General features: G+C 41.1%; 1 long non-coding RNA gene across 1 annotated transcript; it reads right to left on the bottom strand.

The window, feature by feature from the left end:
* Positions 1 to 7,211: 7,211 nt before the first annotated feature.
* Positions 7,212 to 11,183, bottom strand: LOC104865955. The gene is made up of 3 exons (XR_781310.1): positions 11,095 to 11,183; positions 9,881 to 10,113; positions 7,212 to 7,730 (listed from the first exon to the last, which is right to left on the bottom strand). It is a non-coding gene; the product is annotated as an uncharacterized LOC104865955 (long non-coding RNA).
* Between the last annotated feature and the right edge of the window lie 991 nt (positions 11,184 to 12,174).

Genomic DNA, 12,174 nt, shown 5'->3' with positions numbered 1-12,174 from the left:
TTTTTTTTTTTTTTGGCCTAATTCTCTGACTAGAGTCCAAAGGCTTTGCTTCTTCATCTGTATAATTAGAACAGTGCCTCTACTCTGTTGCCGTAAGGACAATTGAGACCCTGAAGGCCAACTCATCCACAGAGATCTCCTCTCCTGGAACTAGGAAGCCAAGAAAAGCAAGTTATGCAGTTCTGGCTCAAATGTGAGCACAAGGGCATGAAACAATATAAGTCCTAGTGAGTTCAAAGAGATGTGTGGCGGTGTCCCTGGACTGAAGATGGGCATCCCATCCCAAGCAGAGAGTGAATTCATTCTTTTTTCTTAAAATTATTTTTATTGGTACATTTAATGTGTACAATATAATGACATTCATTATTGGAAATTTGTACCTTTACATAATCAACCTTGGTTCTTATTTTGTCCCCATTCCCCTGCCCTCCTTCAACCACTCCCATTGGACTTATTTTCATTACTTTAAATTTTCTCATATTAATTCCATTTCCTTCATTTCTTTCCCCTACCCTTCCCATTTCCCCTTCCTCTTTGTCCCTTTTCTTCCTATTTCATATGATCTATTATACCTTTTAGTCCTTATTTACACTTTGTTTCTCACATTAGAGAAACTATATGGCATTTAAGCATTGTGTCCTTATTTATATCACTTAAGTGTATCACCTCAGTGTGCATCCATTTAGCTCATTTTTTATGCCTGAGTATATTCCATTTTATTTTTTTAAAAAACACATTTTCTTTATCCAGTCTCCCATTAATGGGTATTTGGGCTACTTCCAACTCTTCAATGAAATTGAAAGGGAAGCAATACTCCCAAATTCATTCCTGGAAGCAAGCATCACCTTGATTCCCAAAGCAGCGAAAGATCCAACTGAAAAAGAGAACTACAGGCCAATCTCACTAATGAGCATAGATGCAAAAATCCTTAATAAGATACTGGCAAATAGAATGCAGAAGATCATCAAGAAGATCACACACCCTGACCAAGTGGGATTCATCCCAGGGATGCAGGGATGGTTCAACATATGCAAATCAATGTGTAATGCACTATATTAATAGAGTCAAGGATAAAAGCCACATGATCATCTCAATAGATGCAGAAAAAGCATTTGACAAAATCCAACATGCATTCGTGATAAAAAAAAAAAAACCTGCAGAAAACTGGAATAGACGGTCTCTACCTCAACCTGATAAAAGCCATTCTTCTTTTGCTTTCTTGCTGTCTTTGGGATCTCAACAGATGGAATGATGCCTACCCACATTGGTGAACGTGGATCTTTACCCAGTCTACAGAGTCATATGTTAAAGTCTTCCAGAAACACCATCACAGGCACACCCAGAATTAGTGCTTTGTCATAGTCAACCTCAAAGAAGTAAAACAGAGGTCACTAGGACCTGGGAAAGGTGTGAGAGTAAGAGGAGATGGAGGATGATGAATGGTATAGAGGTGCAGTTGAAGAGAGCAGCATTGTCTAACACTCCATAGTAAACTAGCATGACTGTGCTTTACAATAATTCATTGTACCTTTCAAAGAAGCTGGTAGAGAGGGATTTGAATGCTCTCAACACAAAGAAATGATAACTATTTAAATGATGGATGTGCCAGTGACCTGATTTGATCCTTTTGCCCTGTATATATGTTTTTAAATATCATGCTGTACCATATAAATATTATATGCTAATAAAAATTTTAAAATATATATTCTATCAGTTATCTGGACATCCAACGAAGTTAACCACCACAGAGTAAGCAAAACAAAATGACCCCAGAGAATGGAGGCAGAGACTATTCATTACCTGGAAAGTTCTTGGGGCTTATCATTAAGTGACAGAACCCTACTTAAAAGTACAATGCTGAGATGTCCAACAGATATGGGCTCCAGGTTGACCAAGACCTCCTCCTTCCAGATTTGAGGAGCTTGCTAGGGCTTGCAACAGGCTGCAAGATGGGTCAATTCTGGGATTTCTTCCTCTGGGCTCTGCTACTCAGGCTCAGGATTTGTCAGTGGTCCTGACGTATTCGTGATTATATCCTCTACAAACATAGAAAGAGGGACCTCAAAGGAGGAGGGAAGGCAGGGGAGCTTGAGTTTTATGTCATCTTCTTGATTATTCTCAATGCTGTTGGACAAAGACAGACTTTGGGGAATCCCAGGGAGCTCTGATAATCAGACAATGAAATACTTTTGTCAGGGTACTGAAGGAGACCAGAAGCCAGAGCCTCAGCATTTCCTGGATGGTTTGTTAACACTCAGATTTCAGGGGTCCAAGGCAGATAATCTGATTCAGTGGGTCTGATGTAGAGCCCAGGATTTTGCATTTTTAACATACTCCTGGTGATGCTGGTACTCTGGATCCAGGAATTGTACTGTTCTGCAGTATTGAGGCAACAAATCAAAAAGAGAAAGATCTAAATAGTCAGAAATGTATTTGTCTAAAGAAAGCCTGCCTGATTTATGTTCCTCTGGAGTCTTCGGAATGGGAAGGTTTTCATGAAATTACTGGAGGAGACTGGCTATTCTGGGATGTACTAAGAGGTCCTAGAATTAGCAGTTTGAGAATCATTTTGAGCAAATCCCACTTCACTGTCCCAGTTCTAATAACCCTTATAAGACTTGGTTCCATCAATTTTTAGCTGTGAGTCTGGGTGAATGATTTCACCTCTCTGTCCTCAATTTCATCATCCACAAAACAGCAAAAACAAGAGTTACATATCTCATTGGTTGTTGGAAGGTTTCTACAAGATGATATGTGTCAAGTGGGGTTCAATCCAAATAGATGTATCAGTAAGAGTCCCAGCAGGAAAATGCCACCTGAGAGGTTCAAATGAGGGTACAATGCAGGATCTATGTAAAGGAGCTATGTATAAAGACATCAAGCCACCCAGAGACTAGGAATAGCTGAAAGCTATTCTATTCCCTTTGGTTGAAGAGAAATAGAGGAAACTGTGTTCCTCTCTTTTGGCCTCTGATTGGCTGAAGCCAGAGATCAAGGGAACCAGAGCGGCAGTCTTCAAGAAACTGCTTCTTGTAGCACAGAGCATGGAGAAAAGGGTACGGAATGGATGGGGAGGGCAGTGGTAAGTGGAAGATTAAGAACTCAGTGCAGAGGGCCGGGGATTGAGCTCAGTGGTTCCACAGCCTGCCTCACAAGTGCAAGGTCATAAGTTCGATCCCTGGTACAAAAAAAAAAAAAGGAGAGCTCAGTGCCTAATAGATGTGCAGTAAGTGGTTATTGGTAGAGAAACATAAACATACCTGGGACGATTCCAATTTCTGCCTGCAGATTTTCACTCTCAAAAGAATCTCACATCTCTATGGATGCTTGCACTAACATCAAACATTATCCTATTTGAAAGATAAATTATGTGTGCGTCCCATTTATTAGCCATTATCAAAGTATACGAGAATCTAATCTGCAGTGAAAGTGAGTTCCAAAGAAGGAAATTCAGTCCTTTTGACAAAAAATGCTCAAACTAATATATGGTCCATTGATTCAAGTGAGGGTGCTGGTTACATTGGGGCGCTCCACTGCTGGGCACATGTAGAAAAGTACTCAGATGCGAGTATAGAAAAATGCACATTTATGATTTATATACTTTTCCATATTATACATGAATACCTAAGTTTTTTGTTGTTAAACATTTAAGCAATATCATTTTTGGTGTTACCACTAAGCTGATAGTCTGACTGGGCCAAGAGCACAGAAGAAAATTGTTGTCCTGGAGTGGCCTTGAAAATGCTGCACCTCTCTGTGATACTCTGTAAAAGCTCCCAGCCCAGCGTCCAGGGTAGCAGGTGACCAGGCCTGCATGTGAATAAATACCTCCAAGGAGGCTGCAAGGTGCCCAGGAAGACTTCAGTCCCTCTCTGCAAAGGATCAACAGCTCATCTCCTACCTACTTGCTTTGTCTGTTTAACAAACTTGCTCCACACCTCACCTCTCTTTTCGCCTGCCATCTAGGAGGATCTTTGAAATTTATTTTCTCCTTTTAGCCTGCTGTATTTTTAATGTCTGAGTGAAAGAACAAAGGAAGGTGAGCACCAGACAAGATCGTTTCATTCCTTCACGAGCTGTTGTGTAGCCCAGCTCTCCAGCTCAGCTAACATAAATGTTTTAAAATTCCATCTTTGCAAGGGAAACAGTGCTGGGGTAGTCATCAACACCCAAGTCAGAGCCCTGTTCCTGCCTTTCATTTGGGGACATAAAAGGCCCCTGCATCAATCATTAACAATCTATTAACACAAGCAGTCCAGAGAAGTTTTCCTGGTACGGTCAACCACAGTGGAAGAAATTCCTGTTGCCCAGCTGGCTGGCTATCCATGATCCACCCATGCAAACTGTTTTCAGCTTTGAAAGGGCCTGCTGACTCCTCTTTCATCTCTCTCTGAGTAACAGATACCTGGTAGCCAGTTTTCCTCCTCCCCCACTGCAAAACTATCCACCTGCTTCCTCAGCTCCTGGCATCAGGAGCTGTTTGCGAGAACACTGACACTATTGATTGTGTCCAAGCAGCCTGCAGGGCTGCAAGACGTCTTCTCAGCATGAGGGCCAGGACTCAGGGCTGCCTTGCCCTTACACATCCATGCAGGGAGGTTTTGAAGGGTCTTCAGCAAGTAACTGCTTGCATGGCGTTTCTGATTCTTGAATTTAGTTGGTTTGGGTTTGAAGCAAAACCAATCAACATGAAGATTTTTTAACTAGTCAATTAAAGCTTAGCTTTTTGAACAGTGAGTGTGGCTTGACCTATACGTTGTGGAAGTTTGAAGACCTAAAGAGCTATAATGGAGTCTTTATGTTTTTCCCTTTTGCAAAATTGAGCACTGTGTCCATATTTAAGCCTACAGCTTAGTTCATTCACAGCAGCTAATCACCACCATCCATCTCCCCATGTTTTTTCATCTTCCCAACTTGAAAGTGTGCACCGCTAAATAATAATCTCCATCCTTCCTCCCCATGGTTCTTGGAAATCCTCATTATACTTTGTTTCTATGAGTTTGACTCCCTAGCACATATTCCTGCAATCATACAATATTTGTCTTTTTGTAAATGGTCTATTTTACTTGATATAATGTACTTACATCCATGTTCTAGAATTTCCTTCTCTTTTAAGACTTACTGACATGTCATTGGCTGTATAGACCAAATTTTGTTTGTTCACCTGTTGATGAATATTTGGTTGTGCCTACCCTTTGCCTGCTGTGAATAGTACTGCTGCAAACATGGATGTACTAATAAGGTGCCAGAGTCCTCTCTTTGGATTGTTTTGGTTCTATACTCAGAAGTGGAGTTGCTGGATCATGTGGTATCTGTAAATTTAAAATTTCCAGGAAGCACTTTGTGTTTCCCACATTAGCCTCACCATTTTACATTCTTCCGTGCAATGCACAAATATTCCAATTTCTGCGGAAATGGCTACAATGCCAACACTTGTTATTTTCTGGGTTTTTCTTTTCAAACAATGAGCATCCTACTGGATATTTAGCAGACTTAGCCCATACCTTGCCTCCTGTTTGTGCCTAACACCTAGGATCGTCTTTTGAAATGGATTTCAAAGTGGTATATCATTTGTGGTTTTGACTTGCATTTCCCTAATGTCCCCCATGTTCATCCATGTCGCAGTGTACGCTAGAATTTTGTCTTTTAAAGCTGAATGATATTCTGTGGTATTTAGACACCACCACTCGCTCGTCAACTCATCTGTCATGGACTCTTAGGTTGCTTCCACCTCTGACAATTTTGATTATGTAATGATGTTACATTTATTTTTTGTGTGTGTGCAATCACCATACTATTTTCTACAGAGCCTGCATCACCTTACATTTCCACTAGCATAGAGCAAGGTTCCAATCGGTCCACATATTTGTTAACATTTGTTATTTTCTGTTTTATAAGTAATTCTAGTCTTTATTTTGATACTCATTCACCAAATGACCTTCACCAAGTGAGGAAGTCACTGATCTGCTCTGGACCAGTTTTCTTGTCTGGAAGTGGCATTGCCCACCTCCTCTGTATAGAGCATCTCTGATCACAAGATCACCACTCCGCTCTGACACCGACTCCAGCTGAGTGTCTCCTTTCCTCAGGGCTTCTGTATCCTCACCTTGCAAATGGTGATGACAACACCCGCTTCCCTCCCCAGTGAGCTGCTGTGCTAGTCTAATGGGTTGAGGATGGGAAAGGAGCTCAAAAGGCTTTGGAGCACTATGGAATGAAGGAGTGACCGGTGGTGGAGGAAGCGGATGGGTGCTTCATGCTGTATGGGGTGGATTCCTGCAGCCATCTTGGTGCTAGCTGCTCAACACTTACTTTGGATCCTTTTCCTTATGCAATTGTGAATATCTTAAAAGAATAGATCACTCAGTGAGGCCATATTCTTAAGTAAAATAAATAGGTCTCACATGTGTAGTTTCTCTGGTGTGAGAAGCTGAAAGTGTAAATTAGGATCAAAATGTATAATAGATAATGTGAAATAGGAAGAAAAGATCCAAAGGGAAAGGGGAAGTGGGAGGGAGAGGGGAAAGGAATAAATATGAGAAAAGGAAAAAATGGGACCAAAGTCTTTGTAATAAGGAGGGGTGGAGGGGGTGAAGAGAGGGCAGAGGAATGGGGGAAAAATAAGAACCACAATAGGTCATGTGAAGGTACAAATTCTCAATGATGAATGTCATCACACTGTATACCTAAAATGTACCAATAAACTTAATAATAAATAAAAGAATAGATCACATCATAGCCTACCCCTGGTACCTAATCAAGGAGCTGGAACCCAGTAACTATTTAATAAGATTTTGTGGAATAAGTAACTTGAATACATGACTAGATAAGAGCAGTGGGTAGCAGGTAAATTAGCACATTCAGTTAAGCTTTGAGAAAAAAATAGGGAAAAAAATGTTGTGTACACCACTTTGCTTCATCTTCTCTTAGTAGCAAATGTTAATTCTTTCTTCTGCTTTTCCTTTTTCATTCTTTTTTCAACTTTAAGGCACTGCTAAAATAAATATACTGAGAGGAATAGCTTAAGTCCGCCAATGAGATAGAATTGAAAAAGACCGGACCGTCTACTCCTGTGTCTATCTATCCTTGGTATAATCTTTACTCCCAGCTGATCCCTTCTACTCTGTTTATTCACATTACTGCTGCTTCTTTTGAAGGTAAGAACTCAGTTTGCATTCATTTATTAATTCAATTAATATTGAGGACCCACTATTTGTGAGGTATGATTATGGTTCCAAGAAACTGGAAAAGCAAGTAAGTCATATGTATTAGTCAGGAGAGGCTGGGCCCTGCTGCAGTAACCAGAAAGTTCAGAAAAGTAAAACAGTGAGCTGATTTGCCTTTCATTTTACAGGTCCATCTCTGGTCATCAGGAGGATTTACTTCCAAGTCATTCAGAGACCCACATTCAATAGGTGCTTCTATATTTCTGCAGCAGTGGAAAAAGGACATGGTAAATTGTGCACTTGTTCAGAAAGCTTTATCCCAGAAGTGACATGCCACTCCCTGTTCCTAATTCATTTCATTGCCTGTTCCTCGTGTTAAGGGGGAAATGCAAATGCAGTCATACTGTGTGCTGGGAGGAGAAAAGAACTGGGCTGTTTAGGCACAGCACTAATCACACAGTCGTTGTCCTCTTGGAGGTTACTGCTGTTGAGAGACTCAGGCGTATAGGTCTTCAGGATATGTGTCTGACAGGTGCAGATTCTGGCAGAGGAACAGCCAAGGAACTGTGAGATGACAAGAAAAGGAAGACCTAGTCCAGGTGTCTCTATGTGCAAAAGAAAAAATAATGTTTACCTTTACTGTTTAACAGAGACTGATAAAGTCAAATGGGATCAAACCTATAATAACCTTTAAGAGCAAAAGGAACCGTCATTTTGGTAATATAAGAAAAAATTTTAGCATCTTTGCTTTCAGTTTTATTTTCCAACTTATTTTCTTTTTCACTCCAGAGTGAGCAAAACTTGCAGAATATGGAGTCTTATACATAGTATGTTTTTATACATAACTATATAAAACCTAACATAAATTAGGCATAGTAAGATATAAGCAACAATAACTTAAAAATAGAAAAATTGTAACAATGTAATAAAAGTTATGTGATTGTGATCTCAAAATACCTTATTCTCCTGTAAATCTTAACAACCTCAACATTGTACATTTTCCCCTCAAGTAGAGAACCTTCACCTTTTCACTTAAAGGAGGCAATTTGAAACTTCTTTTTTGGGATATTCCAGTTGTCAGCATTACTACTCTTTTATTTGGGGCCATTATTAAGTGAAATAAGCGTTCCTTGAAGACAGTATGGTGACACCACCTCACTCCACCTGGCAAACTGAGATGGTTACGAAAGCACTAAAGAGTGGTTAGCATGTAGAGACAGAGGGGTGCTCCGTGTCTGCCCAGGCTGAAGCTGGACAGTGACAGATTTCATCACACTACTCACGCAGAATGCTATTTAAAACTTAGGAATTGTTTACTTCTAGACTTTCCCATTTAATAATTTGGACTTCATTTGACCATGCACTTAGAGCATGGAACCATCCGAAACGAAGGACTACTGTCTATTCCGGGAAGAGGAGGAAGAAGAGCATCCCAAACAAAGGAGCAATAGGAGCGAAGGTGTAGGAACAGGAAGGCATGATTTTCCCTGTCACACAGCAAAGGCATCCAGTCTAGCCAAATGGAGGCTGTTCTCACACATATGCCAGGTCTTGGTCTCCCTAGAACATTCATCCCGGTCACCATCTACCTCCATTTTAGTTTGAAGTCTCTGTTCCTCACTGCACCCATATAAGTGCACTGTCTCTGCTGCCCACTGGGTCAGCATACAGAACAGATGGGCTCTTGATTCTTCAACCCTGTCCACAGGCCTGGAGCAGGGTCCTCAGGCACCCTGCCACGCCAACCTGGTACTTAGTGTATTAGCTGAATAGGGAGTTGAGGAGTCTCCACAGAGGAGATAAGAAAGTCAGGGAAATAAAGTCACTTAGGATTGGAGTGGCCTGATCAGTAGCCCCATCCCTAATCCATGTCTACTCATAACCTGGGAGAGATTATCTTATTTGAAAATAGAGTATGTGTGGCTATAATTAGTTAATGATCTCAAGACAAAATCATTCCATATTTAAGGTGGGTCCTAAATCCAATGACTTTATAAGAAGGATTCAGATACACAGAAGAAAAGAGCATGAAAAGATGGAGGCTGAGACTGGTGTGATGCAGCTCCAAGGTAAGGGACACCTCTAGTCCACCAGAAGCTGGCAGAAGCGAGAAAGGATTCTCCTCTGGAGACTTCAGAGGGAGCGCCTTCCTGCCGACACCTTGATTTTGGATTTCTAGATTTCAGGACAATAAAAGAATCTGTTTCTGTTATTTTAAATCACCCAGTCTGCAGTTATTTTCTAGAGTATCACTAGGAAACAGACATTGGAGGGCTTTCCCAATCAGTATTTCAACTCTTAACATTTTCTACAAGAGAATCACTGCGTATCAGCTCCTCATGGTCCCCATGAGAAATTGAAGCCCGAGATTCACTGTGGGTGGCAAGGGCCGGGACTCCTACTTCTCAGCCTTCCTTTCCTTCCCTTCATACCTGTCTGGGACCTGAACTGAGGAGCCAGTGGAGGAGAGGAAACATCCCTTCTCTGTCCCCTACTTCTCACTCAGCTCCATGTCTTCTGCCGTCCCTCCAGTCTGTTTGTTGGTGTTCACTCTGCCACCTCAGGCCACCCAAACTTTTGGGCTACTGGAGCTGTTGCCAAAACCCATATTTAGTTGTTGAAAGTTCCTTGCCCAGGTACCTCTGTAGTTAATGATGGAATCTTTGAAAATGACATTATAAGCAAAGCATAAGCAGCAGAAAACATGAAACTACCTTAAGCCCATCTGTTGAAAGACGATCCACCTGCAAGCTCCCATTTCCCATGTAAAACAGAAGATATGATTTATAATTTATATCTCGCCGGGACAGCCTCGATTGAAGCAGGCCACTTTGATGAAGTGTTGGTTTCATGCTAGTGGAACACCATTCCAAATCAGAGAATATTTAGAACTCTAACTCCTCTGCTGCCACTTTGATGTAGAAAGATTTGTATTTTATGTGCTTTTCTGAAAAAAAAGAGAAGGAAAATACGTACACTACAACATGCATGTGGTAGAAATATGAAAACACTTACGTGTGAATCAGCACCAAAATGTAATTACTACATTAAGAACTGAAAATATTTACAGACTTATATCTCGTGTTGAAGACTCGGTTCCAATAATTCTCAGAAAATTGTGAAATTTCAGACTTTGTTTTCTTGGGACTAACTTAATTTATTTGAAATTGACAACACATGAAAGACAAAAATCAAAGAATGTCAACTTTCCACCACCTCAACCAATGATCTAATAAAGTTGTGTTGAGTGTGTGTTATATGAGTGCATTTGTCCATGACACTGATCGGCTGAGAAAGACAGATAAAGGAGTGGAGGAGGAATAAATAGGATTTGGGGAGGCAATTCTATTGGAAAATGAAAATATGAATTATAATACAATTAAAATATCAATCAATCTAAATATTTTTACTATCCCACCCTTAGTGTGGACACCATTACCAATGCAGGGTACTCACTGAGCCTCCCCATATCCAGCACCACCCAAAGTTGGAGACACCATGATAAGGAAGACCCATGGCTCCTACTCTCATGCAATATGCAATCCAGTTAAAGATCAGACAATAAACAAATATGTAACACACATTTATAACAGCCATAATGAACAATTTAAAAGGAAGAGTGTGGAACAGAAAGGAGAGATTGGAGTTTCAATCGAGAAGATTCTTCTGAAGAGGTTACCTGAATTAACCTCTTTGAGCAGTTACCTGAATTAAGTGAGGGAAAAAACATCGTGAAAAACTCTGAAGGAAAATCACTCCAGGTGGAGGAAACAGGCAGTGCAAAGGTCATGGAACTCCCATGAACTGGAGAGTAAGAAGGCTGATGGGACTTCAGCAGGTAAGTGAGGTGGAGATGAGGAGCTGCAGATGAGGTCAGGAGCACGGGCACTAGGGGCCTCACAGGGTACAACACAGACACCATACTTACTTCCTCCTACATCAAGTCCAGAAAAGGTAAGTTCAGCTACTGAGGTCAACATAACAGCCAGAGGGCTAGAGGCTCTTCAGGCACTAGGCCCCATGCAAGAAAAACAGGCAAATGCGCAACGATTGTGTAATAAGGGATGGTGTGGCAAACATGCAGAATGGAGCATTCTAAGGACTTTGACTTGTATCTGAATCAACCTGAGGTAATCTGAATTTGGGGGGATAGGGATATGAAAGGAAAAAAATTAGTCAATGAATTACTTCAGTTTGAGCAATCATTAGGATTAGGCGCTGGCCCTGAACTTTTAGGCTGTGGGAATACAAAGCTGAACAAAATAAAAACAAGACCTCTGCCCTCATGGAAGTTCTAGTGAATGAACAACACAAACTCAATTCTTATTGCATGAAGGTTCATACAAAGGTATGACTGCCTAGGAGCTAAAGGATTAATAAGTGTTATGTGGGAGGCAGTGATGAAGAGGGGAGCTTTGCAGCTCGGGAGAATGACAAGTGCAAATATCCTGTGGCCTGAGGACTTGGAAAGAGAATGACAGCAAGCATGACATCTGAAGCCCTGAGATCGGGGGAATATTTGTCTGTCATGACCCAAACTATCCTGCATCCAAACAAGGGAATGAATATAACAGAGATTTCTCCTGTGCTTGTTTTCAGACTGCCTTCCAGAACAACTCGGCATTCCAAGCAAGCCTCTTGTTCCTCGTCTCCAAATTCCATCTGATGTGATCCAGTATGACACTAAGGAAAGTGAGTCTACCTTCAGCAAACGTGGCTGCTAATGGTAGCAAAGTGCGCTGAAGACGAAAAGGTCTCTGCTAGTACTAAGCATTATCATTCTGTTTTGGATGTCAGTATGTACTTTAAAAAAAAGATTCAATTAAACTGCTTTGCCACTGTTTTATGATACAGCCATCAGACATGTTTCAAAGGGCCAAGTCATGACAGGAATGTTTAACTCCTGGGAGGAGCAGAGAGTACTTGGAGGGAACTGGAGGGCTGATCCAGGATCTGAAGATGGAGTGCATCGGAGCTGGGATTTAGCTCAGTGGTTCCGCTGCCTGCC

This window comes from Fukomys damarensis, unplaced genomic scaffold, assembly GCF_012274545.1.
Source record: "Fukomys damarensis isolate Sample0158 unplaced genomic scaffold, DMR_v1.0_HiC HiC_scaffold_32, whole genome shotgun sequence".
NCBI lineage: Eukaryota > Metazoa > Chordata > Mammalia > Rodentia > Bathyergidae > Fukomys > Fukomys damarensis.
This window is presented reverse-complemented; position numbering and strand designations above follow the sequence as displayed.